Source organism: Anopheles darlingi, chromosome 2, assembly GCF_943734745.1.
Source record: "Anopheles darlingi chromosome 2, idAnoDarlMG_H_01, whole genome shotgun sequence".
Classification (NCBI taxonomy): domain Eukaryota; kingdom Metazoa; phylum Arthropoda; class Insecta; order Diptera; family Culicidae; genus Anopheles; species Anopheles darlingi.
In genome coordinates this window covers 32,204,403-32,209,402 of record NC_064874.1, presented here as the reverse complement: position 1 = coordinate 32,209,402, position 5,000 = coordinate 32,204,403, and positions in this window count along the sequence as shown.

The following is a 5,000-nucleotide window of genomic DNA, read 5'->3' as shown; positions in this document are numbered from 1 at the left end:
GATGCGATGATGGTATTGACGGAAAAACGATGCACAAAGCGCATCGGTGGCGCTGGCCAGGGCCATACGCGTGATGTGTCGCGAATCACTCTCTCTCTCTCTTCCTCTCTCTCTGGCTCACCCGCGGCTGTTTGCATTGGCATTTGTGTTTGCCTTGTGGTCGTACGGTGCAAAGGATGCAGGATTTGCCCCGGTACTCGCAGCACAGACAGACCCGAAACCAGCAGTGCAAGAGCAATCGTTGTCGTCATCGTAGTCGGCGACGGCGGCAACGTCCTCGTTGACGTCGTCGTCGTAGTCGTCGTCGTCGTAGTCGTCGTCGTTGTTCGATGCATTTTGCCGTCTAGCTGTCCACATCCGTGGACCCGTTGGGGGGCCAGAGCTCCCCGGTTGAGTGACGAATTGATCATCGAATCTTCCTACGACACAATTCGGGTGCATGCTGCGCTGCGCTCCGTTGTGCTGCACCATGTTGGGTGTGGGTTATTGCAAAGGATTTCCATTCGTTTTGCTCGTTCGGCTGTTCGGCTGTTCCGCTGCTACAGTTTATATCGCTCGCAGAAGCAACGCGCGCGCCACGATCTCTCCCTCCCTCCGTCCGTCGGTTTTTTTCGGTCCGCGGTATGGCTTTATTGTTTAGCTTTTTTACGATCGCTCCAACGGGGTGCCGGGCTGGGGATGGATGGCGCATGCTGGAAACGATTTTCAGGGGCTTTCCGGTGTTGCACTTTTGGTCTGGTTGCCGCGGAGGTGGTTTCTGGGGGTGGTGGTCCCTCCCCCCTCCGTCGGTGATGCTTAGTGCGCTCGTTCGCTCGCACTACACACGAAATTGCATGCATTTCGCGGAAAAATCTATTTCTAGATGGATAAAAAACAACCGATCGCACCCATTATCCCAAGGGCTTTAATATGTTTTTGATGATGAACACTGGTGCCGATAGTGCCGCTGCGGAGCCGCAACGCCCACAATTGAGCACACACACACACACACGCATGCTCTCTCGCTCTCTTTCTCTCTCTGTTTTTGTGTCCCCGCCGGGTGCATCAACGGGTGGCGGTGTGCAAGTGCATGCTGCATGTAGGCTCGCAGGCCTTTGGGCGTCCGCGGGATCGGGAGTTGATTGGGGGAGGGTAGTGCGGGTGAATTGATGGTTGGTTCATGCACACGTACCGCCGAACGCATACGCAGCGCACACCGGTTTTAGGCATTGTGTGTGCGAATAATGGGTTTCACGGCGGCGTTGAAAAATTGCATCGCGAAGGGAAAAAAAGGAGACCGCCGGTCGCGCAGTCGAGCTGCGAGTTTCCTCCTCCTCCGTTTTTTTTTGCTTCTGTTTATCTCCCTTTGTCCGCCACCTCCAGGAATTGGTGCTCCAGGATCAACGCGGGGGTATTCAACATGTTCAGCGCGGGAAAAAGATATTGTAGTGCAATTTCGCAGTGCAGTTGCAGCATGCACTCGAGTGGACGTGTACCGCTTTTGGGCGAACGGGGAAATTTTGTAGTTTTTCGACCTGTGTTCAGTTTCTAAAGAGACCGAGACTCGAGTATGGTTTTGAACGATCGATCAGTTGTTTTACAAAATCCGTGTTTCGAGATACTGCGCAAAACAGAGCAGGCCGATTGGACAAGCTAAGGCTGGGGAGTACATCAACAACGAAGCTCGCGGCCACAATTAACTAAGTTAAGTTTTGCTAAACTAAAACAGTCCACTGTCTGCAGTCAAGGTATGTATGATTAAAGAGCATGCTACATATATTGGAGACAGTCTCTGAGTTGCTTTCCAATTACATTACTTTATTTTCAAAAAAAGATTTTCAACTGAGAACAAGTACATGAAAATGATATTATTAAAGAAATGAAATGCGCCAAAGGTAACACGCCAAAAGATAAAGCGAACAGAAACCTCGAACCTTGAAAACAATAAGAAACAGAATAAAAAATTATGAATTGATTAAAAAGAAGTAGTGAAAAAAGAGAATAAAATTGATAACTTAAAATTTACTTATACTAATCAATGCTTAACATTAGTCAAAGGGTCTCATTTTCTGCAATGAGTCGTGCGCGAGGTAGAAGTCGGGGCTGTTGGCCCCCCATTTATTAGGTAATTGGGAGCCTCTGGGGTACTAATACGTTTTAGGAACGTAAAAGAAATAGATTTTAACTTAAACTGTTTGTCTTATTGAGTGTGACAACCGTTTTGCCTTTATGCTAAGCCTATGCATTACTTATGCACAAACCTTACTTATTCATACCGTTTTATAGGTTATTTCAATTAACTTTTACATTCTTGCTCAAAAGATTGTTATCTTAGCAACAATATGAACGCAATAATCAATTCAATTAACTATGTCCGAAGTTGAATAGTATGAGTTATTGGATACTATACTATATTCTTACGAATGTAAACCGTAGTAAAACTCAATTAAAAATGTTTATAAAAGGAAACGCAATCCGAATACAATGGAAACCGCAAAGGAAATTAGAAAAACTATATGAATTACTGCAACCTGCAGTGGTTAATAAAATACAATAACTTGATTTGATATTAAAGTAAAGCTAGAAGAAAACTCATATTAAATAACTTAAACTGAGATTACTTTTAGATGGTAGAATAAATACTTTCACTCCGATGTTTCCTCAGTTTCGCTGGTTCGGTTCAATCTTAAACCGCTTCCCATTGGTTACCACAAATGGCGTAGTTGCAATATCATTTTACCTCCGGGGGACCCGTCGTACGGTGCGGAAGGTTTTCGAAAACTGCAAATGAAAGTCCACATTCACACAAGAAAGAACCGAACCCCTCGTCGCACTAGCTGCGTCCGCTGTCCGTGTGATTTAATCATGGAGGAGGTCTATGTTTTCCGGCAAAGGGTGAGCTGGTTGGTTGGTTGGCTAGCTGGATGGCCATGTGCCCTCTCTCGTCCACGTCCCACTCGTCCGCCCCGTTCCCGGTACGTGCCTGTCGGTCGGTCCTGGAAGCAAGTAGAGGTTTAATAAAATATTGCGCCCTAAAATACACGCTTCCCCCCCGATTACAACATCTAGAAACGATCCTCTCTCACTCTCTGTCTCTGCCTCTCTCTGTTCGCCCTTCACTACGACCGTCCACAGCAACCGACAACACGGAACGGAACGGAACGGAGCGAACGTCTAAGCGACTAGCCAGTGGTTACCGAAGGGATTTGAGAAGCATCACCCCGGAATGATGGCATCGATGGGACTGTGGTGGTGGTGGTAGGAGGCATGGCGTAGGTAGGCGCAGGGCCAACCCACCCACCGTCCCTCCCATCCGCCCTCCTACGCCATGGCGCCATCGTTCTTTGGTTGGTTCGTTCCTGTCGTCCCTGTGCGCAAGGGACCACGAGGGGACGAGGAACTGTTTGTGGTGGTGGGAAGCGGATAGGAGATTGCGGGGAAATCAGCATTCGAAGGATGTGAAGCTGAGAAATTGCACCGAGGGTTGAAAGATGGCCGAACCCGAGTGCCAATGGCTACGGAAATGGCAGTTCGCTCAAAAAGACCCAACAGTCAGCGCCCCAGCCCCCAGGATGAAATGAGTAAAAATGGAGTGACCGGGGTGGACAGACGGTTTTGAAGGGAGAGGGAGTGAGAGAGAAAGAGAGAGAGAGAGACTGGTCGGTCTGACCAACGGAATAGATCCGGAATCCGGGACCGGGAAAAGGGAAACCAGAAGGCCAGGCGACGATTAAAACAGATAGCAAAGCGAAGGGGTTTGGGTGGCGCAGAGATGGGGAAAGGAATGAGATGGACCAAAGGATAATCATCCACCCCCCCCCCCCCCTCCCCCTTGTGCGTGGGCAGACGTGTGTGGAGTGAGACAATCTGGTGCCACGGGCATGGATGGTTCCAGGGAGGGAAAGTTGCAAAAATAAAGGGGGAAGACTTTTTACTCCCGTTTTTGTCCGGATTTTTCGAACAGCGCCATCTCCCCATAGATTTCTCCTCCTTCGAAACCTTCCCCATTGACTTCGAGATGTTTTTGCATGCATTGAAAAGGGAATGAAATGATGGTTGGGTGAGGGAAGGCTTGGACCCCCTTCCAGGGCCTTTTGCTAGCCGTTCGCCGCCGTTCCAGGTTTTCGCTCCCGTCGACCAGTAACTAACGACACGATGCAAAGGAAGGTTACGAAAAGATGAGGTACGATGATGATGGTGATGAGGATGATGAGGATGATGAGGATGATGATGGTATGCAGGCTAGCAGCATTGTGGAAATTTCCATTTTTGCGATAAATAAGATAAAATTGCTTTGCAAATTGTGGAACTTCAATGCGATCAACGTAACGTTACTTTCAAAATTCAACATTTCCTCGTAGAAGGGAAAATACACCATTGCGGTTTTGTTTTTTGAATGTTGAATGATTTTGTACATTATATGAGCAATAAGTAAATTCTAACAACATTTACAACATGAATATCTCAACATAAATGCCCGTAATGCCTTTTTTCGTACCGCTATCGATTGTATTTCAACATTTAACTTTTGATTCGTTTTGCTATCTAAGAAAATACTACTCAGACGCACTGTCGTGCGAATAATGGCTTGTCTGCAGCAACCAAACTACGAACAATACTACACTAATAACATTCCATTTTCGTCACGCATCATGCCGTTGTGGCAATACCATCGTATCTTACCGCTAGGATATGCCGGGAAACGGTTCCTCGTGAGCATGCTCCGGTCAATTAACAATTTCATTCTTTTGCAAGCCCGTACGTGTGCATGCAAATGATAAAAACAGTAGCAAGGTATGTAATTGGGAATGTTCCTTTTCATCGACCAACCCGGTCGAACACAGCTATTGCTTGTGGGGAATAGACGATGTCGTACATAACGTGCCATAACAAAAATTCATCATTATTTAGTGTATGCGAAACGATGATTTCATTCCTCAAAGTATTTCAATAATAGTTTACGAAAGACTCAAAATATGTTTAGCTTATATGCTACCAAAATAAATTGTACAATTCATTCA